Source organism: Phascolarctos cinereus, unplaced genomic scaffold, assembly GCF_003287225.1.
Source record: "Phascolarctos cinereus isolate Bilbo 61053 unplaced genomic scaffold, phaCin_HiC Scaffold_726;HRSCAF=1367, whole genome shotgun sequence".
NCBI lineage: Eukaryota > Metazoa > Chordata > Mammalia > Diprotodontia > Phascolarctidae > Phascolarctos > Phascolarctos cinereus.
The window spans coordinates 333,457,680-333,483,936 of NW_027556098.1; the positions used below are offsets into that span (position 1 = coordinate 333,457,680).

General features: G+C 37.1%; 1 protein-coding gene and 1 pseudogene across 5 annotated transcripts in view; both read right to left on the minus strand.

Moving 5' to 3' along the window:
- GRM5 (glutamate metabotropic receptor 5) overlaps window positions 1-26,257 on the minus strand; it is a 667,058-nt gene that overhangs the window by 545,897 nt on the left and 94,904 nt on the right. The gene's annotated exons all lie outside the window — the stretch shown is intronic.
- LOC110213451 (cyclin-dependent kinase 11B-like) lies at window positions 20,643-23,043 on the minus strand (annotated as a pseudogene).

Genomic DNA, 26,257 nt, shown 5'->3' on the forward strand with positions numbered 1-26,257 from the left:
TCATACAGATTTCAGACTAATCATCCTTATGCAAAGTACTGTTATGTCACCCATTAGCTCCACAACCTTAAATGGTTCTCTACTATCTCCCAAGTTATGTTCTACATAAGTAATTGTGTGCCCATTGCTTAGCACAGCACCTTTGTCATAGCAGACACAATAAATGCTAGTCAACCAATTGACTGATAATAAAACAAGAAATGTAAATAATGAAGAGCCTTCAATGCCAGGCCAAGGAGGGTATATTTTAAAACATAAACACTGGAAACAGCTAAAAGTTTTTGAAAAGATCATTGAGATGATCTGCTAGTGATGTGAAACACCCAGTACAGGAAGAACAGCTAGAAGGCTACCAAAGGAGTCCAGACAAGCAGCAATAAGTGTGTGAACCAGGACGCAGCAGAAAAGGCAGTGTGAGTTGGGCAGATGCAGGAGGTATTACAGACACATCAATTTCCATGTTGCTCTATAGCAATCTTTCAAGGGAATCATAATCTAAGATGATCACATGATCACAATTTCTTAGGAGATATTTATGTTTTGCCTCATTATATAATGAATAGGGAAAACCTATTGGTTTGGAAGACCTTATAAGAATTTCACCTTCAAAGCTCAACCAGAATAAACTATAATAGCAAATGATTTGACCATCTTATTTGATACTAGTCTCAAATAGCTTTAGGCACTGAGCAAGGCTCATTCTCCCTTTTGAGATGTAAGGGAAGTGTTTAATCATTCCTGTTCATATGTGTCTAGATATACAGCATTAACAGAATATTGGAGCCCGAAGAAACCTCAGAGGTAATATAATCCACTACCTACATTTTACAAAGAAAATTCCTCCAAGAAATGGATAATGTTTGTACAATTAGTTAGTAATTGATCTAAAGTTAGAACCCAGGTTACCAGAGTCCAAGCTTAGTGTTATTTCTCCTGAACTACTCTTACACTATCATTTTAGAGGATGACATATGTATTGCTATAATCCATACCAGCTCTACACAGATTACATAGGCAAAGATTGTCTTTGGCTTCCTCTCTACTCTTTCTTTCCAGGATCTTCTGCCAGTCAACGATTGTCTTTGGCACCCCCTTTTCTTTCAGTATCCTTCTGTAGGTACTTTTTATGTGAGCAGTCACTAGAAAGAGTTGATAAAGCAATCCTTTTTAACGTTCGAATGACTGATAATAGCTAATTACTTCCCTGGTCAGAGAAGAATTGAATTTTAACAAAAGAGTTTTAGAAACACAAATACTTTGCCAAAAGCAAAATTCTCCCATGATAGATTTTCAGATACTGTGATGGGGGTACATGGATGGGATTTTTAACTTAAAAAAAATTTCTGACATAGAATTTTAAATCTGTTTCTCACTGAAGAACAAATGGACTTCCTAGTGACATTAGAAGTTGTTCATTTTTTCAAAAATATTTAAAAATGGAGAAAGGAAAGAGAAAGCATAATACCTGTCAGGGCTATAATAAAAGGATTACCATCTGATAATAAGTTGAACTGGATTACCTCTAAGGTCCTTCTGTCACATAATTTTGGGGGTGAATTAGAAACATTTCCTTTGCTTTTCAAATCACCCTATAGAGGTGACTTCCTCTCTTGACATTCCATAAGGCTTAGTTATACATGGCAGTGTCTCATGCTTCAAATACTTCATGGATTTGTGATTTTGTAGATGTGCTCACTCCCTGCTTCAATGCAGGGGTCAAAGAGTTATCAGTGTGAGACACTCTATATACTGTCAGCTATGGATGCTGTATTTTTAACTTTGTGGCACTGTCATTTTTCTATACCTTGGTAGATGGCCTTTATGAATTTCCAAATAATATTTTGTGGTCAACCTCATGTTGATCCTCTTTGAACTTAGCTAGCCTGGTCTTCAAGTGAAAGATTAATTACAGCTCATCTCAAGATCTGTATTTGAAGCCTCTGCTGATTATTGGAACCCAGGGCTGATTCTCCATTGACATGACATTGAAGATCTCATGCTCAAATCTATACCAAGATGAGGCATCAAAATAGGATTTCAGTGGAGGCATGCAATATAGCAACAACAACAAAATAATATCCCTTCTTTATTATCTTCAACAACTTAATTAGGTGATGCCTTACACAAGGAGTGCAAAGATAGAAAGGTCTCATATACAACAAAAGATCTATAAATGAACTATCTATAGTAGCAAAAACAAACAACCTCCCCCCCAAAAAATGGAAGTAATATAAATGCCAATTGCTTGAAAGAAAGCTAAACACATTGCAGTACATGAAGATAGTACAAGAATAATGAAATATTGCTGTGCTGTAAGAAAAATAATGAATATAATGACTATAGAAGATTATGGAAAGACATATGAAGTGATTCAAGCTGAAATAAGCAATGCTACTACCAGAAACAATACATATATATATATATATATATATATATATATATATATATATATATATGTGTGTGTGTGTGTGTGTGTGTATGCGTATATATGTATATGTATATATGTGTATGCATATATGTATATGTATGTGTGTGTGTATATATATATACGTATATATATATATACATATATATATACACACACACACATATATATATACATATAGAGAGACAATGTAAATGAAAAGAATTTAAAAAGTCAGATCCAAACACTGTGTAATGATAATGATTAAGCTAGACCATGAATTAAATATATAAGAATGAATTTATCCTCCTCTTTTTTCAGAGATGGGGGAAATAGGGATGTGGGGCACTGCACAAATATTTTGTCCAATTTAGTTGACATGTACATTCACTTTGGGGAACTGTTGTTTTGTTTTATTTCATGTTCTTTGTTAAAAAGGGATAGCTGTCAGGATTGGATATGGGGGTGGCAGGTTGGGAGATGAACATAATGTACAATCAAATGAATAGGAAGGTAAAATATAAGTTTGATTTGGTGAATTTTCATTGACACTGAAAAGAGTCTAATTTATACTTCTGAAATGGTTGAGTCATAAAGTACTTCAGAAACTCTCAAGCACAACTCTGTGATTTTACAGTTTTCCAGAGATGTTACATTCTCTCTCATCACTGTGATTCTGACTTTTTAGCTTTAACTTCATGCCTAACCTACACACTTAAAATGGAACATCCATCAGCCCTTGCAACTTTCACACCCTGGAACAATCTTATGCTACGCTGATTCTCCTAGCACATACACTTGGATGAAGGGCCCAGGCCTATCAAACTTCTTCCTGATTTCCTCTCTCCATGCCTCTTTCTGGAATTCAACACGATGCCCTCTACTTGAGGTATCTTCTCCCAACTTGTTATTTAAACTCCTTTCGTGTGTTATCTTCCTCCATTAGAATGTAAGTTCCTTGATGGCACATAGTATCTTTCTTTTTGTTTGTATTTGTATCCCCAGTGCTCAGCACGTTACTTGGAACATAGAAAAGTTTAATAAATCTTTGTTGCCTTATTTAACGTTTTTGTTGACTAGGTTAAGTTCACATAGCGTTAGGTAGAATGAGCAGTACAATTCAACTCTCCTGACTCCCAGGCTATTATTCTTCACATTTATTCTATTTTCTTCTTTTGTTACTAAATTTTGACTTTTCCCTGAAGAAAATATATACAAAGGAACTCCTTTATCTTCACATCCTCACTCTATCTCTTTCCATATGTAAACTATCCTTCATCTGTTTTAAATGACCCCACTGTATGTCAGAGCAAAAGTTCAATTATTTCAAAAGAAATGATGATTCAAACTCTCCCTCAAGAATGTCCAACAATAATACTAAAGCAAAACAATTAGAAAAAATATTTACTAAGAATACCCCAATTGCAGTTCTTGCTCTTCTGAATAAAGGAGCAAAGCCATACAGGACTTCACGTTCCTGAAGCCTTACAGGACTCAAGAGGAGAGCTTTTGCTAGGTATGGTAGTTATCATGAGATATGGTGGTTGAGTTAAAGCAAGGCCTTATATAATATATAATAAACCTTAGAGACAGCATGGCCTAGTGGAAATCACATTGGACAAGGAAAATATGGATTCTCATCCTGGCTCTACCACAGACTAGTAGCCTGATTTTGCTCATGACACTTAAACTTTCTTGGCATTAAATTCTTCATTCTTAAAGTGGAGAGGTGGAATGTGATAATCTCTAAACTCTCCCTTGCCCTTTTAACTCTAAGGTCCTGTCCTTATATGTTAGAGCTCAGGCCCCGGACTTTCCCATTTAAAACTGAAAGCTACCATAGAAATGGGATCTCTGAGAGAGAAATCTAAATTCTCCCCCTCTTACCTCTGCTCTGAAACTCAACATCTGTGATCTTTTGACCCTATGACCTAGGAAAATGATTGTGGGGGTCTGAGGGCACATACATGGCAGGACTGTCCCTGGTGCAAAGGAGGTGCTTGTGGACTGATTACAAAGAGAATCATCTCCTATTCCAGGTAAGCACCCTGCAGCTTCCTACCAAAGGTTCTGCTGCAAACCAGAGCAGGGAAAGGCAGGGCTATAGCCACAGAGGAGGTTCAGTTGATTCCCTCTTATCTTGAGGATTCAACAAGAATAGGTCATAGCCCTGCTTCTTGACACTCATTTCAAAGTCAAGGTACTTAGTATGCAAAACACTCAGAAAAGGTTAAACAACTTTCTGATAAATTAATTGACCCAATTGCTGCACTGAACATATCTGAAAATGCCACATTAGCAGCTTGCTGATGAGAGCACAAGCTCCTGCACCAATGTTTCATGGTCTCCAATTAATCATGTGGAAAATTCCTTGTGGTGCAATGGCCCAGCCTTATTACTGGGAGTGAGGGTTGAGGTTAGGGTAGGCTGATGTGTGCTTCAGAAGAAAGGTAGGTGTGGAGCTTACTGTATGCTCATGCATTACCTTATTGCAATCAAGGCAGAAGAATATCTTTGGGATCCACCCCTGGTGGGGAAGAGCTCAAGCAATTCATGCAGAATCCTTAGGAGATAGGAAAGTGACTCATATCTAGGAACTGAGAGCAAGGAAGGATGTCATAGTAACCAGCTTAGTTATGTGGGCTTGCAATGGTACTGATACAAATGGGCGAGGAAGAGTGTTTGACACAAAGCAGGAAACTAGCATTGGATTCAGAAGAACTGAATTCCAATCCCAGTCATGCTCCTTTAGAGATGACCTTTGGTACCAATCGACAATCAGTCAACTATTATTATTATTATTGTTATTATTATTATTATTATCATTACTATTATTACTATTATTATTATTATTATTTTATCATTTACTAAGAGCTAGAGATACAAAGAAAAAAAACACAAATCTCTATGGACCTCGGTTTCCTCATCTTTAAAACTGACTTCTGAGGACCCCTCTATCTCTAAAGCCATGCTTTTATGACCATGAAAGACCAGTCTCTGGTGAAGGTATTACAGGAGAAAAACCGGTACATGGTGTTCCAGTGCTTAGCACAGTGCCTGGTACAGGGTAGGTGCTTAATAAATGTTGATTAACTGATGGATATCTTGTGCCATTTACTCCATGGTACCATTCTACAATGAGACAGTACAGTATATTGCAAAGAGTGTTGCACTTTGAGTCTGGAGTGATTAATGATTATATGGCTGTGAGCAAGTCACGAAACCTCTCTACACTTGCTGAACTTGGAGTCCAAATTCTGCCTTTGACCAAATCATAAAAGTTGCTCATTTTGTAACCCTCAGCAAGTCACTTAAAATCTCCAAGCTTCAGTTTCCTCCTCAACAAAATTGGAATAATAATAGCACTTACTTGCCAGGGTTGTTGTGAGGAACAGAAGAGAACACACACACACATACACACACACACACACACACACACACACACGTGTATGTGTGTAAATGCATGTATATCATATATCTTTGCATATACACATATATACATATATATGCATCTTTAAGTGTGTGTATAATATCTTTGCAAATCTGAGTTCTATATTAATGCTATTGTGATTCTTATTATAGTTATTGCATATTTATATTATATGTACACATACAAATACATACATATATATGTGTGTATGTATGTAAGTATATACACACATCCTATATTTCTGAGTTAATTAAAGGAGGTGAAATAGCTCAGAATTTAAAATGAGTTCATTTCTAATGGCTTGGTCCATTCAGACTCTGATTCTTCAAGTTGTGTTGGAACTAGTTGGATGGCATATAAACCTAGATAAGTCATACCAGGTTCATATCTTACTAGGTCATAGAATCATTGTTAAAATTTTATTAATAATAAAAATAACAATAACTATCACTTATACTGCAAAAGCACAAATAAATATCTCACTCAATTATGACAATAATCCTGAGAGGTGGGTGTTATAAGTTAAGTGACTTGCCAAGGGTCACAAAACTAGTAAGTAGCTGAAGCAGGATTTCAATGTAAATCATCTTCATTCCAGGTTTGACATTATATGCACTGTGACACCTAGCTGTGTGCAAAACCCTGTGCTAAACAATTGGATATACGTAAATTATATATGCAACAGGTCTTGGCCTTCTGGAGCTTATCTAGAAGATAAACAATAAAGAAATGTTGATAACCACACTGCACAATAAAAAAGGATAAACATAAAAGAGACAAAACAAAGTACTAATTGAGGATTAAGTGAGGATTCATTTATGACTTGGGATTTTGTTGGTGGTGTGACAGTGATGCTGTCACTGGCTGGGTAATTTTATAATCAGGGACTTACCAATTATGATGGAAAGGGATTTGGAATTGGAGAACCTAAATTTAAATTTCATGCCCAAAAACTGCTTGTGGTCTTGGGCAAGTAACGCCCCTTTGAATCTTAGTTTCCTTAACTATAAAATAATGAACTCTATTAGGTGATCTGAAAGTTTTCTTCTAGCTCTGTATCCTATGCATGTATGTATTGTCTATCTTGGCCACTAAGTGGTGCAGTGAATAGAACACTTGGCATGGAATTCATCTTCCTGAGTTCAAACTTGGTTTCAGACACTATCTGTGTGACCCTAAGCAAGTCATTTAACTCTGTCTCAGTGTCCTCATCTGTAGAATGAGCTAGAGAAAGAAAAGGCTAACCAGTCCAGTATCTTTGCCAGGAAAATTCCAAATGGGGTGTCAGTCAACAACAACAACAACAACAGAATTATCTAGGAAAACAATAAGGTCATGTTTCAGGGAGGTTAATTAATGTTGCAAGAGCTTTTAAGTACTTAAATCTAGGTAGATAAGTAAGACCAAGTGGTCTAGATGACTGAGAATAAGGAAGAGTAACAATCAATCAGGATAATTGAACGGCCTAGCTGAGAAGGGTTTATCCTATGCCCTGTTCCACAGTCAAGACTAGGTGTGGTGGCCCTAGGCTCAGAAGACTGGATTAAGGCCAAGAGGAAGATAAGAATGCCTTAAAATTTTTCTCTTTGCTACAGCAAGCACAGACATAATAGGATTGCCTTGCAGCTGGGCCCTTGGTCTCATTTAAGTGCAAATTTGCAAATAAATGTGGTTGAACCAAAGGTGTTAAATTGCCCAAATGAAAAAAGAAGGAACATTTCCCAGAATTATTTGGTTGTTTTATCAAGAGACAGCAGCATCCTCAAGAGAGACATTTTTCTTTGATCATTGCCTAGACTAAGTACTAGAGCTATTGCTTTCCAGGACCTTAATTCCAGTCATGCTTTTGAATTACTGTAAAATAGGCTTCACAGTGTTGGACTTTTTTTTTTAACTTACTGCTATTTCCCAATGTTACAATACTTTTCTATTTCATAGGCTTTTGGTATAGCTATAGCAGAGATTGCTCTACAAAATTAATATTTTTATGATTCATATGGTTTTCTCCCTTCCACCTCAAGAAGCTTTTCCAGGTATTTCAAACACCTGAAAAGTCTTACTATTCAACATCCTTCTGGAGCATTTTCAATAAGTCTCAAAACACTTTATTAATAACTAAATTTGAACATCACTGCTGAGAATGTGATCCTTATTGAACATTCCTTCTTTGAAATAAGAAAACTAAGAGCTAAACAGACTTTCCTTTAGAAATTGACCATCTCTGGATTTCAGCCAAGACAACATAATTCAGCCCTAATCTGCTCAATTCCACACTGCCAAACACTAATATAACACAATGAACTTTGCATGTGGAGGTGACCTTGATAGTATCACAGACTTGTAGAAGGAAGTCTCTAATAGTGTACTGAAGGGCTCTGAAAATGTACTAGTGGCTTTGAAAATGAAATAGATGGCAAGCTTATTAAATTTGGGCATGACAGAAAACAGAGAGAGACAACAAATTTATAGGATGACAAAATAAAAACAGAGGTTGAGTCAAGATGGAAAAGTAAAAGCAGTGACTTCCTGGAGCTCTACCCCAAACCCCTCCAAATACATGTAAAAATGGCTCTAAACAAATTCTAGAGCAGCAGAACACACAAAAAGACAGAGAGAAACAAATTCCCAGCCCAAGGCAATATGGATGGTTGATTAGAAAGGTCTATCGCACAGGGCTGGAAGAAAAAAAAAACAGTTCAGCGTGGGTGCACAGGCAAAAACCAGGCCTCAGTGAACCAGGAACAGGCCTCAGGGGACTGAATCATGGGCAGCTGTGGCAGTTTCCAGATTTCTCAACCCACAAATGCCAAAGACAACTTAGAAGGTCAGTAGGCAAAGTATGTCACCACAGTGAGAGAGAAGCTAGGCCCCAGCTCCAGTCCTGTCACACCCTGGGGGATCTACTGCTTGCACAGCTTTCAGCCCCATAGACTGAGGGGGAATCAGGAAGCTGATCAGAGGGGGATTGAAGGGATCTCTTTGCTGGTGCTGAGACAGGATTCTCTCGCTTTGCCTGTGCTTAGATCTGGGTCACAGTTCTAGGTGGTGATTCTAGGGCAAGAAGGAGTGCTGTCATGGTGGAGCTTGTGGTGGGGTGGAGAGGCAGAAGAGAGTTCTTATGGTCACTCATAGACTAGAGTACAGGCCAGGAAAGGAGTAAACAACTCACCCTTGATCATACCACCTAGGAATAATGGAAAACTTACAGGTCCCTAGAAGTATCTCTGAAAAAAGCTGCACAAAAACCCTCAAGCTTCTGACAGTACATTCTCTGCACTAGAAGCAGACCCCTACCTTAACAAAGAGCTTAAAACTCAAGTAATTGGCTGGAATCATTAGCAAACTGCACAAAATTGTCAGACCATAGAATCTTTCTTTGATGACAAATAAGATCAAAACGTACAACCAGAAGAACACAACAAAGTCAAAGCTCCTACATCCAAAACTTCCAAGAAAAATATGAGTCAGTCTCAGGCCATGGAAGAGCTCCAAAAGAATTTTGAGAAGCAAGTAAGAAAAGTAGAGGAAAAACTAGGAAGAGAAATGAGAGTGATGCAAGAAAATCATGAAAAAAACTGGTCAACAGCTTGCTAAAGGAGACCCAAAACAATACTGAAGAAAATAACACCTTAAAAAGTTATCTAACCCAAATGGCAAAAGAGGTCCAAAAAAAAGAGGAGAAAAATGCCTTCAAAAGCAGAATTGGGAAAATGGAAAAGGAAGTCCAAAAGCTCACTGAAGAAAATACTTCCTTAAAAATTAGAATGAAGGAATTGGAAACTAGTGACAATATGAGAAATCAAGACACTGTAAAACAAAATCAAAAGAATGAAAAAAATTAGAATACAATGTGAAATATCTCATTGGAAAAACAACTGACCTGGAAAATAGATCCAGGAGAGAGAATTTAAAAATTATTGTACTATCTGAAAGCTATGATAAAAAAAAAAGAGCCTAGACATCATCTTACAAGAAATTATCAAGGAAAACTGCTCTGATATTCTAGAACCAGAGGGTAAAATAGAAATTGAAAGAATCCATAAATCACCTCCTGGAAGAGATCCCCAGAGGAAAACTCCTAGGAATATTATAGCCAAATTCCAGAGTTCCCAGGTCAAGGAGAAAATATTGCAAGCAGCCAGAAACAATTCAAGTATTGTGGAAACACAAGGAGGATAATACAAGATTTAGCAGCTTCTACATTAAGGGAACAGAGACCTTGGAATATTATATTCCTGAGGACAAAGGAGATAGGATTGCAGCCAAGAATCACCTACCCAGCAAAACTAAGTATAATCCTTCAGGGGGGAAAATGGGCATTCAGTGAAATAGAAGACTTTCAAGCATTCTCGGTGAAAAGGTCAGAGCTGAATAGGAAATTTAACTTTAAAATATAAGACTCAAGAGAAGCATGAAGAGGTAAACAGGAAAGAGAAATCATAAGGGACTTATTAAGGTTGAAATGTTTACATTCCTGCATGGAAAGGTGATATTTGTAACTCATGAGACCTTTGTCAGTATTAGGGTAGTTGGAGAGAAAAAAAAATATGTAGATAGATAGATAGATAGATAGATAGATAGATAGATAGATAGAGGGCACAGGGTAAGTTGAAGATGAAGGGGTAATATCTGGAGAATAAAATTAAGTGATTAGAGAGGATTTTACTGGGAGAAGGAGAAAGGGTGAGGTAGAATGGGGTAAATTATCTCACATAAAATAGACAAGAAAAGGCTTTTACAGTGGAGGGGAAGGGGGGGAGGTCAGAGGGAAAGAGTGAATCTTCTTCTCATTGGATTTAGCTTAAGGAGGGAATGACATACAAACTCAATTGGGAATGGAAAGCTATCTTACCCTACAGGAAAATGGGGTGGGGAGAGGGGACGAGAGAGCAGGGGGATGATAGAGGGAAAGGCAGATTGGGGTAGAGGGTAATCAGAAGCAAACACTTCTGTGGAGGGACAGGGTCAAAGGAGAGAATAGAATAAATGGGAGGCAAGATAGTATGAGGGGAAATATAGCTAGTTTTCCACTGCATGACTAGTATGGAAGTGTTTTGTATGACTACACAAGTGAAACCTGTATCAAGTCCTTGCCTTCTTAATGAGGGTGGGCAGAGAGGGACGAAGGGAGAAAATTTGGAACCCAGAATTTTAAAAACAAATGTTAAAAAATTATTTTCACATGCAACTTGGAAATAAGATATATAGGCAATAGGATGTAGAAATCTACTCTGCCCTACAGGAAAATAGAAGAGGAAGGGGATAAGGTGGGGGGGATGGAATGGAGGATAGGTTAGGGGAAAGAGTATTCAGAATGTACACTGTCTTGGGGTTGGGGGAGAGAAGAGATGGGGAGAAAATTTGGAACTCAAAATCTTGTGGAAGTGAATGCTGAAAACTAAAACTAAGTAAATTAATGAATCTTAAAAATGTACATATTTAAGAACCCTCCTTTTTGCCAAACGTTGCTAAATATGAACATTTCTTTGAATTGCTAGGCAATGGTCATCTGTTCACATTCCAAATATAGTTATTTGAAATTATTATTTTAAAAAACATATTTCTATATGATTCTGTATATTAAGACAGTAATTTCATGCAAATTTTAGTGGTGTCTTTTTTCCTTGTACAAGGAAGGTTTTTCTTATCATAATACAGGTATTAGTGATTCAAATACTTAATAAAACTCCCAGATCACAAAAAAAATATAAATAAAAACAGGTCAGAATGAAGGACCACATCTAACAAGGGTAAATTATTGAATAGGAATAGTCAGTCACTTTGAACTAAAGTCTTTCTGTGATGCTTCTTCATAAACAAGCAGGTGACCCTGAATTTTCCAAAGCTGTGATAGTAGAATGTAAGATCTAGCCAGTCTTAGCAGGTTAGAAGGATCTTGAGGAAGCCATGATTTTGGATTGTATGTCAGTTTCCTGAGGAATAACCAAAGAGGAAGGGAAGAGATTAGGCATTTCAATATCACCTACCATGTAACAAGAACTATGCTAAGTTTGGAGAGTCTCATCACCAGAGGATAAGTTTGAAAGATAGAGAGAAAGCCACAGAGCCAGAAGGATCTGAGTTCAAGTTTTGCTTCTTATATGAGCTGGCCAGGTAACCACAGGCAAGTAGCTTCACCACTCAGTGACACAGGTAATGCTATAACACTCTAAGTTGCAGAACAGTTGCCTACCTGCATTTATAAAGGAAGTTTTCCTCTAAGAATTGCCTAAACCACAGGCCTAACCACATTCCTGCCAAAAACAAAAATCACTCCCAAATAGGCAACATTATTATTGAACTGATGGCAGAAGGATGTTGAGTGTGGAGGGTATTACTTATACTAATTCCATTTTGGATTAATTATAAAATTTGAGTGATAATGTCTAATTACATATCATTTTCCTATTTATCATCTCATCTGTAATTCTGCATACAAGTTCTAAAACTCAACAGCATAAATACTAGATGAAGGAGAAATGATAGTATTTAATGTGGAATCAACTTAAGGATTTTAGAAGCCTTCAAACTTCATATAAGCCCTCGGTAAGAAGCTGCTGTTGAAATAACTAAAAAAGGCCTAAATGGCAGAAATTACTTTATTGAATTATAATAGGCTAACTGTCTACTATGTACAAAGTATGATACACTACACTAGAGAAGGAAAGACAGATGTTTTGCCTTTAAAGGGCCAGCAATTCAGTAGGGAAAGAATGAAGAAAAGGAGAAGGAAATGGCACTTTTTACATTGTATGGAATAACAACACAAGAAGAATAAAATTATTACAGCAGAATAGAATGGGACAAATGCTTAAGGGAGGTGCAAAGCATTAGGCCTGAAGAAAGAAGCAATAGGGAAAGCATGAATGGTAAGCAAAGGGAAAAGCCTCCAAAAGTTCCTCTGTGTGGTAGGAGACACTGTTTTCCTTGTGTTCCTTGTCTAGTGATTATATATGTGTATATATATATATATATATATATATATATATATGTATACACACACACACACAGAGACAGATATATAGACATATATATAGATATATATATACACACACATATATGTGTATAAGTATATGTATACATGTATACATAGATGTAGATAGATCAGTATAGATATATATCTCTGTGTGTGTGTGTGTGTATAATAAATTAGTGATTTCCTTTTACTGAGGTTATTTTCTTTTTATTACCTTCCTTATACCGACCAAGCTCTGGACATCCCAAAGACTACTCAGGAGCAGATCTTTGTTCCTTTCTGATTTCAAGTAAATCTCTGTTATTCAAATATAGTTACTAGAAAATTTGATGTTTTTTCCCTTTCTGGCCCCTATGAAGAGTCTAAAACCTCTGACCCAGCAATGCCATTTTTGAGCATATTCCCTCAGAAAGTCAAATACAGAAACAAAGTTACATGCAACATATACAAAATTATGAAGAGCAGAACTCTCTGGCATCAAAGACCTGAAAATAAAATGGCTACTCATTAATTGAGAAATGGCTAACCAATCTATGGTATATCAGTGTGTTCCTTGGTATTTTATTGAATCATGGAGCGAGTGAATCACTGGAAGGAAAGATATAGGGGAAGTCTGACTTTGGAAAGAATTCAACTTGATGATCTCTAAGTTTTTTTTTAACTAATAATGCCATATTATCTATTGTGAGATGAATACTAGAAATTCAGAGAAACATGGAAAGAGTTGTATGAACTGATGCAAATTTTAATAAGTAGTACCAAAAGAACAGTGTATTAAATGAAAAGAGCACAAAAGAAAGCAGAATTCTTACTAAGTAGAAATCCAATGATGATCCCATGGATCAGGGCTTCTTAAACTTTTTCTACTCTTGAGCCCTTTTCATGTTTTTGTGTCATGTGACCTGAGCACATGCACTGTGCAAAATATGCATGCTTTGTGTTCAAAACCAAGGCTGCAATGAAGTTGTGCTATGCAACAGTGCAATGCTGCCAGAAACAAAATAGATTCACTACACACTTGATTTTTAATTAATTTTCCTTATTGCATATTCAGAAAACTTTTACTGTTGCCAAATTTTTTGTGATCCCATATGGGGTTGTGACCCACAATTTAAGAAATGCTGCTATAGATGATGAAACTTACCTCTTTTCAGTAGAGAGATGGAAGTCTATGAAGTCAGAATGCTGTATACGTTCACACATAGTGATAACCATTGGTGGTTGATTTTCTCCTTAATTTTTTTTTCATCACAAAGGAAGATTCAATCTGGAGAAGGGAAGACCTCACCTACCCTCCAAGAAATAATTATGAGGTAAAGACAAAAGAAGTACAGCTAGGTGGTGAAGTAGATAAAGTGCAAAGCTGGAGTCAAGGTCTTCTTGACCCTGGGTAAGTCACTTAACCCTATTTGCTTCAGTGTACTCATCTGTAAAATGAGCTGGAGGAGGAAATGACAACCCACTCTAGGATCTTTGCCAATAAAATCCCCAAAGGGGGTCACAAAGAGGGGGATACAACTGAAAATGACTAAACAACAACAAAAGACAAAACTAATCAAAAAAGAATATTTTCAAAGAGAAATAAAAGGAAGAATTGAAAGAGACAGATAACATAAGAAAGGTCAGAGCAGAGTGGGGAAAGTGAGTATAGGGGGACACATCAAATACTAGCTGCATCTTTTATAGGCCTACTCAAAAAAATATTGTGGCTTTAATCCATAAAAGAGAAACAACCAATTTGTTCCTTGTTCATGAGATTAATTATTCATCCTCAATGAGGTGCCCATGGGACAAATACTGGAGTCCAGGAATGTGGGAATGTAACACTTTCCAAAGAGAGATGTAATCAGAATTCCCAAAGTCAACTCCTCATAACTGCATCAACTTTATCAGGTTTTTTTTTAATCAATCTCTCCCCCTCAACATAAAAAAAATCACAAATCCAAGAAAGAAGAGATTTAAAAAGGGTCTGGTTAGTTGGTATTATAAAATGCTATAAAAGGAGTCAGAGAAAATAGGGTTTAACAAAAGATCATTGGATTTGGTGAATAGGAGGTCATTGGTGCTCTTGGATAGAAGAGTTTGCATAGTCATAGTGATGGAACTCAGATTTTTGGTAGTTAAGAAAGGAATAGAAGGTGAGAAAGTTCATACAGTGAATTTAAATTACTCTTGAGAAAGTTTAGTGGATGAAAGTATGAGGATAGGAAAGAAGGTCAAAGAAATAGGATCGAGAGAAGGATGCTTTGTTTGTTTTTAAGTTAAAGGGACATACTTTAAATTTCACTAAAAGAGAAAATCCGAATATGTAGAATAAGAGTATACATCATAATCCTCAAAGCAAAAATCCTCAAATCCTCAAAATATTTCTAGCAAGTATTTATCACTAGTAACATTACTTTAAAAATACAGTGAAAATACTTAGCTTGGCTGTTTTTTCCACTGAACTTAGCAATTTTTTTTCCTTAAATAACTTTATTCCTCAAGTGAATAGCCACGTGTGTGATTCAATATTGAGGACAGAAGCATTCCAATGTGTTCCAATTTTCTTCTAAGCCTAATGGTATACTATTCTTGGCAATGGTAGAAGATTTCTACAAGTACTAATTTTCATTTAACAGACTAATTTGCAAAAATGAGCCTCTGGTGATACTGTCTGAATCAAGGTCTGTTTACTCAAAGAAATGGTTGAATTACTTACTCTGGACAGCCACAATGGAAGATGCTTTATGATTTCTAGGAAACAACGTGACTGCAATCCTCCAAAAGCCAGAAAAATAATCTTAGCAAAATAATCTTATCATTTGTGAAGAATTCTATTACATCCTGTATTTATGGTCAGTAATGCAGTTAACATTTTCAAATATTTGAAGGGTTGTCATGTGGAAAAGATTAGACTTATTCTGTGTACCTCCACAGGGAGAATTAGCATAAATTATAAGAAAATAGACTTCAGCTTAATATTAGGAACTTTCCAACATTCTACCTGTCAGGAAAAAAAAGAACACAAAGACACACCTATGATGAGGTAGTGAGTTCCTCACTACTATGTTCAAGCAAAGAGTGTGCTATTGTCTGACAAGGAAGATGGAAAGACATATGGGAAATTCCTGCTTTGGAAAGTAATCTCAACTTGATGAACTCTAAAATTGTTTCTAGAATATAGATTTTTTGAAATGGTCCACATAATACTGTGTTTGATTTTAATTTAGTATTTTATTTTCTCCCCAATTACATCATAACGATTTTCAGCATTTGTTTTTAAAATTGAGATCTAAATTCTCTCCCTCCCTGCCCACATTACATTATGTTTGAAATAATTTCCCAGGACTGCCTACTTTATTTTTGGATAGCTCTTATTATGATCCTATTACAGAGACTGATATAGATATAGATATAGATAGATATAGATATAGATATGTAGATATGTAGATACAGATATACACACATACATATACATATCCATCCATCCATCCACATATATACACATATATACCAATATAACTATAGACACAGAGAGTGGGAAGGATGAGGGAGGGGGAGAGAGTATTGTAGATATCCTGAAACATTTCTGCAAACATCTGTAGCTATAAAGCTGTATCACAAAATCATGGAAATTCTAAAGTTAGAAAGGCCACTTAATCCAGTCTCAGCCTGCACGATAGCACACATATACACAAGTATGTATATGTAGTATATACATACACACACACACATACAAATATTCATCTCCAACAAGTGCTGCAGATGGACAATGAGCTGGGCTTAGAATTGAAATGAAAAATGGAATAGACATTTGGAAAATAATGTGGCACTTTTAATGACAAGCTGCTCATGATGTCAAGTGCCAGTCTTTTTAATAGCAATATTCCTCTTGTAATTCTCTATGGCTGTCAGTCATGTAACATCATGATCTGAAAATAATCAAAATTGCAGGTGACATAAAGAGCCATCAAAAGATTCATATGGGATCTAAGCAGGCTGTCATTTTTTTTTCCAGAAATGGCCTATACATGAGAAGTGACATAAACGACATCATCAGTGACATGTAATTGGAAGTGGAGAGTGGACACTCAAGCAGTGAGTGTTAGGGTTAATGAATGGACAGTCTAAATGTTATATTGAGGTCTGAATAGCAACAACAAAAACAAAACATGGCTAAAAACAACCAATAAGAAAGCATCTAAAGCATTGGTTAATTCCTGTTTGAGGATTTAGAGACAAACCTGTGCAAAATTTCACATTAAGTCAGGCATTGATAGGTTATCATTGACATCCACATATCATACTCACATTGATGAGATCATAGTACTAAGTATCATCTGTCCACAAAGTAAATATTTTCATTATAAAAATTTAAGACTGGTAAAGCTAAAGCACACACACCCATTCTCTCTCTCTCTCTCTCTCTCTCTCTCTCACACACACACACACACACACACACACACACACACACACACCATTGTCATCATCACTTGTTCCCAAAATTTGTTAATATAGATTTAAGATCACTTTCATTACATTAAGTAAATATAGATACAGATATAGATTTAGATATAGAGATAATAGCGACAGATATTTTAATATCATTCCCCCATTCAAATCTATACTCTTTGATGGTAATTACTCAATAAACATTTATTAAACACCTAACTATGACTATTTTTGTAGCCTCAAAACTTAGCCCAATGCCTGGCCCATATGAAGTACTTAATAGATACTGACGAATGGGCAGCATTACCACCACCAGAAGTTTGTCCTTAGGATGTGTCAAGAACTCACACAGAAATTTTCCCTGTTATTGCACTTTGGGTTGGAATTATCTCCCTTTGTGTAGTATTCACTCTTCATCACTACCTCATTTATAAGGTCCAAAGATTCTGTTGGCAATGGCTTCAACCCCAGGAGGATTTGTGAACAATCCGTTTTGCCTAACCTCTCCACCCCATCTTCCAGCTCTGGACTCCACTTAGGGCAGAAGATAGAACAACATTGATTCTTTGTTCCATGAAATCCTGGAATTTCCCTTTCTTCTATAGCATTATCTCATTTTAAGTGAAACAAGTCTCAGGCCTTGTATATGGGCTCATTTAAAATGTCATGGGTCATAGTCATAATATATAGTGACTTAGATCTTTAAAAATAGGTCAAGTTTCACTGATTAATATAGATTCTAAGGAAAACATTTACAAAGTTCTTCCCAAAGCTACCCTTGGTTGCCTAGATAACTGAGCACTCTCAGATCCTACTTACCAAATCTGTGGCTAATCCTCTAACACAGTTGGAAAAGTAGAATTCTTTTCTGTTTATTTGTGAAAAATCTTAATGCAATGGCTCATGCACTGATGGGAGTAGTCTGCATATTTATATAGTATCCCAGCCTACTCTGTTGTCCCATGATGCCCTTGTACCTATGATCCTGTCTATAATAAGGTGAGGGTTGACAAGCGGAATACCTCATTTGTACAGGTGAACTTAGTCCACTGTAGGGCTCAATTTTTTAAGCATATACTTGGGGAGGGGGAAATCTAAGTAACAATTCATGTGAAAAATGTTCCAGTGGACTACAAATATCATAGAATGGCATGGCAAACACAAGAGCTAAAACAATCTTAGGCCAAATTCATAAAAGCATGCTGCCCCAAGAATTGGGCTGATAATCCTGCTGGATTTTTCCTGGCCACACCACATATGGAGAATTATTTCGGATTCTAAGTATCATGTTTTAGAAAGAACCCCTCCTGAATCTAGAGACCACAGAGAAGATGATGACCAAGATAGTAAGTAGATTAAAAATTGCATCTTAATCATAACTAGCATGGATACAGTGCTTTCAGGCTTGCAAAGAACTTTGCAGACATTAACTCATTTTATTCAACCCTACAAGGCAAGTGCTCTTATTGTTCCTAATTTTCACATGAGGAAACTGAGACAGACAGAGCATAAGTGACTTGCCCAGGATCAGTCAGTAAGTATTTGAGGCCAGATTTGAACTTAAATCTTCTTGACATCAGGTGTGGGGCCCTAACCACTATACCACTTCTTTACCTCTACTGATATTCTACAAGAGACAGTTGAAGGATCTGGGGAGTTTTTGGATTACAGAACAAAAGACTTAGGGAGATACAACAGTATTAAAATACATAGTGTTCCAATAGCTTTAGTTCAGTTTGAAGCCATAATAGCTTTTCAGACTTTGGGACATCCTGTATCTAAAGGTTTACTATGTAGAAGAGGGATTGGCCTTGCTATCTTTAGTCTGAAGGGCAAGACCAATTCCATTGAAGTTTTATATAGTTCAGTTAAACAGAAGGAAAAAAAAAACTTCCCTTAAAATTACAGCTGTCCAAAAATGGAATGAGCAGGCAGTGGTGGGGGAAGTGGGGATTGCAGAGGGAGAGTTTCTCATCATTAGAAACTGTAAAATAGAGGCTTTGGTCATTTCTCAGGGATGTTCTACAAGCTGACCTCAGAGTTCCCCTCCAATTCTGAGGTTTTCTGATTCTTGGATTCTAGGGTTTGGTATGGGATGATTTATAAGGGCCATTTTAGTTTTAACACTGTTCAAGTCTTCATTTCAGAAGACAAATCACTATATGACTTTTTAATTATGTAAACAAAGCCCAGCAGATTCCAAATTCAATTTATCTTCAATCAGGATATCAGTATGTTAAGAGCATATGTGCCTAAAATGAAATTTATTAAAGCTATCTGTATTTTTCTTTTGCCTTTACTTGACTATAAACCCTATAAGGGCAGGGGTTCTTTATTAATTAAGTGGTCTATTGTTTCCCCCCAGTATAATACTCTAAACATAGTAGATACTTCAGCAAATATTGAACTTCAATTTTCTTCACTAAAATTAGGGAAGGAAGAGCAATGATAATACTTTTCTTAAATACTGGCAGCATGATCCAATTAAGAAAATGCTAGATTTAGAATCAAAGAACATGAATTTGAACTCTAATTTGGATTCATAAATTTGTGACCCTAGGCAAATCATTTTATCTATTTTTTAAGGCAATTGGGGTTAAGTGACTTGCCCAGGGTCACACAGCTAGTGTCAAGGGTTTGGTCTGAATACAGATTTGAACTCAGGTCCTTCTGACTTCAGGGCCAGTGCTCTATCCACTGCACCACCTAGCTGCCACCAAATGACTTTAATTCTTAAAGCAGCTAGGTGAAACAGTAGACAGATACAATCCAAACCTCTATCATGATGTGGAATACAACTCAAGATTCTACCATGATTTTTTATACAATTAAAAAACCACCAGCTTTGGTGTCAAATCAAAGGCATCATCAAAATGGGTACAGGGTAGCTCAAGGACTCCTGACTTTTACTGCAGCATGGCTTGGTCACTGCTGAGGGGGAGTGAGCTATTTGTGGGTGACAGTGAAGAGCAAAGATCTCCACGGCCAGTGTCCACACCAATGGCTCCCGTTAATTGTCATCAGCTCTCCAAATGGCCAAATCTGCCCCACTAAAGGACAGAGCCATGCCTGGAGGCCCCACAGGGCAGGTGGGGGTCAGCTTGATAAGGAAAGCTGGATTTTAGATTCTACAAATTTCCAAGTCCAAGTAAGACAAAATGTAGGGGGAAAAATCAATTAGAACAAAACACACAAGTTCCACACTGAAGCTCCCAGTTCTTCTGGACATCCCATGCCCTTGGTTTTCCTCAGCTGCATGTATTTCCATGGTGGGTGGGCAAGCAAGGGAGAGGCATGCCATCCAGCCCCTCCACACTCCCACATCCACACATGCTTACAGCCTTGGTGGAGCTGCAGCTCAGTCAGGGTTTGCTTTGCTCTGTGACCTGGTATGGCATTTAAAACTTGAGGCTGAAGTCCATACCTGTTGCAGACACTCATTGATTGGTGGTGGTGGGATAGAAGTCAGATGACCTTGAAGTCATCATCCTCTGGATGGCTGTAAACAAGTCCTCCTTCTGGAGGGAGGGAGCTGGTGCCATACTTAACTTTCTGCTGCTCACTCGTGGATGGCCACAAAGGAAACATGGAAGGCTTGATGGGAAGGGAGTTTCTTGGAAGTAATCATGCTTCTGGCTGTCTACTGCACCATTCTCCCCTGGGGGTAGTAAGTCAAGAACTTGCTCAACAAGTCAAAGCCCGAGTCAGAAAGGAAAGCATCAAATCTTTTTTGCAAGCTATTATAGGGATATTTTGTAGAAGTAATTTTCTTCGCTGCTGGAAGGTCATTGTAACCAGGCCAGATATTCTCACTTGGAGTTCCCAGGTCCTTAAAAACTTTATTGATCTGATTTACCTGGAAACAGGGGCTCTTGAGTTAACAGCTCTCCAAATATGCAGTGTACTGACCACATATCTGTTTCAGTGGAATATTCCTTTGCTTCTAGTAACAGCTCTGGGGCCCTGTACCACAAGGTCACCCCAACAGTGTGTAAGCTTTTAATGGTGAGCCATGTTCTCTGGCCAGCCTAACATCAGCAGCTTTTAAAATGCCTGTGTGACTGAGGAGCAGGTTGGAAGTATTCAGGTCTAGGTGAAGGATCCAGTTGTCATGAAGATGCTTTACCCCATGCAGGAGCTGGATCATCAGTATCTTCACTTCTTCTGGCAAGAAGGGCTGCCTCATTGTCTCCATAAGGCTCTTGAGATCATGCTCCATGAAGTTCATCATGACGTAGATCTTGTCCATGTTGCTTCTCACCACAATCTCCTGGCCAGTGGTGGTGTTTAGGTGCTGAGTTTTCAGGATGGTATTGATTTTCCTGAAAGAGATAATTGACAAACCTTCTTTCTCTTTTTCCATCTTCAACCATTTCTGAAACACAATCTTGTTAGTCTTTTTGTCATTTGCTCTGTGCTTAATTAGATCCTATTTAGATACTGGAATTCTTCTATGCTCTGACAACCCTGGAGATCAAGGAGGAATTTGGGGAGTTTCTGCTTCAACTCCATGGGAGATAAGGCTGGAGAGTTGGAAGAGTAAACTCCTTTCCTGTGGTGCTGGACTGCTGGTGTCTACTCTCCACTTCTTTATATTCTCCACTCCCTCCCCAATCTCAGTCAAACCTTGATTCTGCAACAACTAAGATATGATTTCCATTTTCTTGCTCTTCTTCTTTACTCATTTCTTCAGCAGATGGCTCATATAATTCCTCAAAAATGCTACCTGACTCCTACTCCTCTTCTAATTCCTCACTGTTGCTCTCTTTTCTTCCTTGGAGCCAGATCCTGACTCTGCTGATGAGGACTCAGTTGAGCTGATGTTCTTTTCACTGTCACTGATATCTCCTAAATCAGAAAGGTGATCCCTCTCTTCCAATTTGCCTTCTTTGACTGGTTTCCTTCCATCCCCTTGCTCAAATCTCTCTTGATGGTGGCGTAAACAGCTTAGGCTCTGTGATTGATTTTTACTTTGTCTCCATAGTCTTCTTGCACTATTCTGTACAGACACTTCTCTTCTGGCCTCAAGCTCTGTAGCTCTTTACACCTCCTCTACCCATCTCTCCGGCTCCTTCTTTTCCCTTGGCTCGTTCTGCTGCTCCCACATCTTCTGCTTTCTTTCTTTTGCTCCGGCTGTTCAAGATGAACTCTCTCAATCCTGGAATGTTGTTGAACCATTTCATCCCTTTCTTCTTTTCCCATTCCCTGCAAGCTTTATCCTACTCCTCCCAATACATTTTTTTTGTTTGTTTTTAGGCAACTGGGGTTAAGTGACTTGACCAGGGTCACACAGCTGAGTAAGTGTCAAGTGTTTGGTCTGAGGCCAAATTTGAACTCAGGTCCTCCTGACTTCAGGGGCGGTGCTCTGTCCGCTGTGCCACCTAGCTGCCCCCAATACATTTTCTGATGCTTATGTTCCCTCTCCTCTTTAAACCTGGCATGCTTCCCTTTCTCCCCTGAACAACTATGATAATGATTTTTCCCTTTTATTTTCTCATCTTTCCTGTGACAATTTTTTTTCTTGAGTGACATTTGCTGGGTTGTTGTGATGACCAAAAGTCATCTTCTTCACATCTATCTTCCATAGAATCTTCTGTCCTGCAAGATGAGTTCCGGATTTTATCTCCATGCTGTGGTCGCTCAGCTCCCCCTCTGCAATGTGATCTCAATTGGAATCCCAATCATCAGAGTTTTTAATGTGTTTTACCTCTGCCTTCTTTTCTTGTTCCTTCCTTAGTTTCTTTTCCTGAAGAATTTCATCTAAAGTTTCATTTTCCAAGAATCCTTCTCATTACCCATTTGAGTTAAGATACATATCATACCTACAGTCACCATCACTGTCACTGCCACTGCCATCACCAGCCTGGAGACTGAGGAGAACCAGCATCTGGCACAAGAGAAGCATGTCATGGGAGAAGTGAGTCAATTCTGGCTGCAGGAGTCCAGGGACATCAGTTTAACCTTTTCATATAAGTTTTTTAAAAAAACTCAATCCAGAATGAAGTTTTGAACATTAAAATTGTCATTTTAAAAAGCATATATATTAAAGTCATTAGCAAAAAAAAATGGACAAGGACTTGAAATCAAAAAGGACTGAGTTGAAATCTTCCCTTAGGTAAGTCACTTAACCTTTTTCTACTTCATTTTCCTGATCTGAAAAATGGGAGTAATAATAGAAACTACTTATTGGACTATTGTGACAATAAAATTACATGATATTTGTAAAGCATTTTGCAAACCTTAAAGTCCTATATAAATGCTAGCTATTATGTGTCTTGAGTTTCTTCTATGGTATTAAGGTATCCTTTACCTCTTTACCTTGCTAGGTTTATTTTAAGTAAATGGTTTATAATTCAAAAGTTATATAAATCTAAGTTATAGTTATTAAGTTTACAAAGTAGTATGGAACACAGAATTAAGAGTTGGCCCTGAAGACAGGAAAATCTGAGTTTATGTCCTGCCTCTGACACATACTGGCTCTGTGTAATCTTGGAAAAATATCTAACCTCTCATAATTGGTATACTGGATAGAGTGCTGTGCCTGGAGTAAGAAAGACTCATCTTCCTGAGTTCAAATCTAGTCTCAGACATTTATTAGCTCTGTGTCCCTGAGCAAGTCATTTAGTCTTGTTGGCCTTGGTTTTCTGAGAGTAAAATAAGCAGGAGAGGGCAATGGCAAACCACTCCGTTATCTTTGCCAAGAAAACCCCAAATAGGGTCATGAAAAGGCAGACACGACTGAAAAATGACTGAACATCAATAACCTCTACTAAGCTTCTTAGAATCTAAAGTTGCAGAAAAGGTGCCAAGTTTCATTGGTAAAAGCAGTTTCCACCTTCCATGTATTTGTGAAGTCTTTATGTCAGTGAAAAATAACAGGACAGTGTTGAAACCTTTCCTAAGAAATTAAGGTAATAATAACAAAAGAAAATTTATAGGGAGATTTATTTCTTTGCAAAATTTCTCTCCTTGTTGTAGAATTAATCATATCTCTCCTGGGTATTATGAATGTCTTAACCTGCCATCTCTAACTACATAAATACTTCTCAGCAATTTCAGCAAGGGCTTGTGGAACGTAGCTCCCCTAACCAACTATCTTCATTTCAAGGCAAAGTCAATCTAGAATAATCTTGAAGGCATGCATAGAAAAGCTGAGGCTTCTAATTCTATCATCTTGTCCAGGATTTTAGTATCCTTTAAAAGACAGGCATCAGGGTCCCAGCACAAGGCATGAAGTCTACTACCACAGCTTAAATGACATTATCCCTGACATTCATAGTTGAGGTCACCTACAATGAAGAATTATAGATCTGCAGACCTGTATGTTTCCAATTAAATGTAAAAGGTTTCAGATAAACTAGAAAAGCAAGTATTATTAACTTACAACAAATTCCAATTTGTTTTAAAGGTTGATTGTACCACACACGGTTCCTGAAATTGTATCAGTATGTCTCTCTTCCCCCAACCCTTCCAACACTAAGTATATCCATCTTTTTCTTTTTTTTAATTCCTGCTAATTTTCTGGGTGTAGAGTAAAATTTTGTGCTTTTTTATCCTACAGTTATTTTATTATTACTGATTGCATACGATCTTATACATTGTTAATTGCTTTTTCTTTTTTTGAAAATCATTCGTATCTTTTGATGACCTCTACAGGGGAGTGTATCTTATTGTTATATATTTCCCCTTTCCCCTCCTACTTCTGCCCACTCCCACCCTTCCCTTTTCTTTCCCTTTCCCTCCTACTTCCCTATAGGGTAAGATAAACTTTTATATCCGACTGAATGTGTATGTTATTCCCTCTTTTATCCAAAACTGATGAGAGTAACATTCAAACAATGCTCATTCTATTCAACATTGTCATCTTGTGATTCATTTCTACCTTCTTTCATTCTACTGTAATAGGTCTTTTGAGTCTCTTCACGTATTATAGTTTACCTTATTCTACCTCCTCCTTCCTTCTTCTCCCAGTACAATCTTTTTTTTAACCCTTAATATTTTTTATATCATCACATCAAAGTCAACTTATACCCCCACCCTCCATCTATATAGACTCCTTCTAACTGCCCCAATAGAGATACAGTTCTTAAGAGTTACATCTTCCCAAATAGGGATATAAACAGTTTAATTTTATTGAATAATACGTTTTTTTTTTCCTTTCCTGCTTACCTTTATTTGCTTCTCTTGAGTCTTGTATTTGAAGATTGAATTTTCTGTTCAGCTCTGGTGTTTTCATCAGGAAAGTTTGAAAGTCCTCTATTTTATTGAATTTTTTTTTCTCCTGAAAAATTACACTCAATTTTGCTGGGTAATTGATTCTTGGTTGCATTCCAAGCTCCTTTGCCTTCTGGAATATCATATTCCAAGACCACTGATCCTTTAATGGAAGCTGCTAAGTCCTGTGTAATCCTGACTGTGGCTCCTTGATATTTGAATTGTTTCTTTCTGGCTGCTTACAGTATTTTCTCCTTGACCTGATAATTCTTGAATTTGGCTACAATATTCCCTAGAGTTCTCATTTTGGGACCTCTTTCAAGAGGTGATGAGTGGATTCTTTCAAAGACTATTTTACCTTCTGGTTATAGGATATCACGGTAGTTTGTCTTGATAATTTCTTGAAAGATGCTATTCAGGCTCTTTTTTTTTTTATCATGGCCTTCAGGTAGTCCAATAATTCTTAAATTATCTCTCCTAGATCTATTTCTCAGATGAGTTATTTTCCAATAAGCTATTTTACATATAGTTCTATTTGTTTAAATTCTTTTGATTTTATTTAATTGACTTTTGATGTCTCACATACTCATTATCTTCCACTTGCCCAATTCTAATTTTTAAAGAATTATTTTCTTTAGTGAGTTTTTGTACCTACTTTTCCATTTGGCCAATTCTGCTTTTAAAGGAGATGATTTCTTCAGTGTTTTGTTTTTCCTTTGGCTAATTCTATTTTTTAAGGAGTTGTTTTCTTCAGTGATTTTTTGTTCTTCCTTTTCCAAGTTGTTGACTCTTTTTTTTC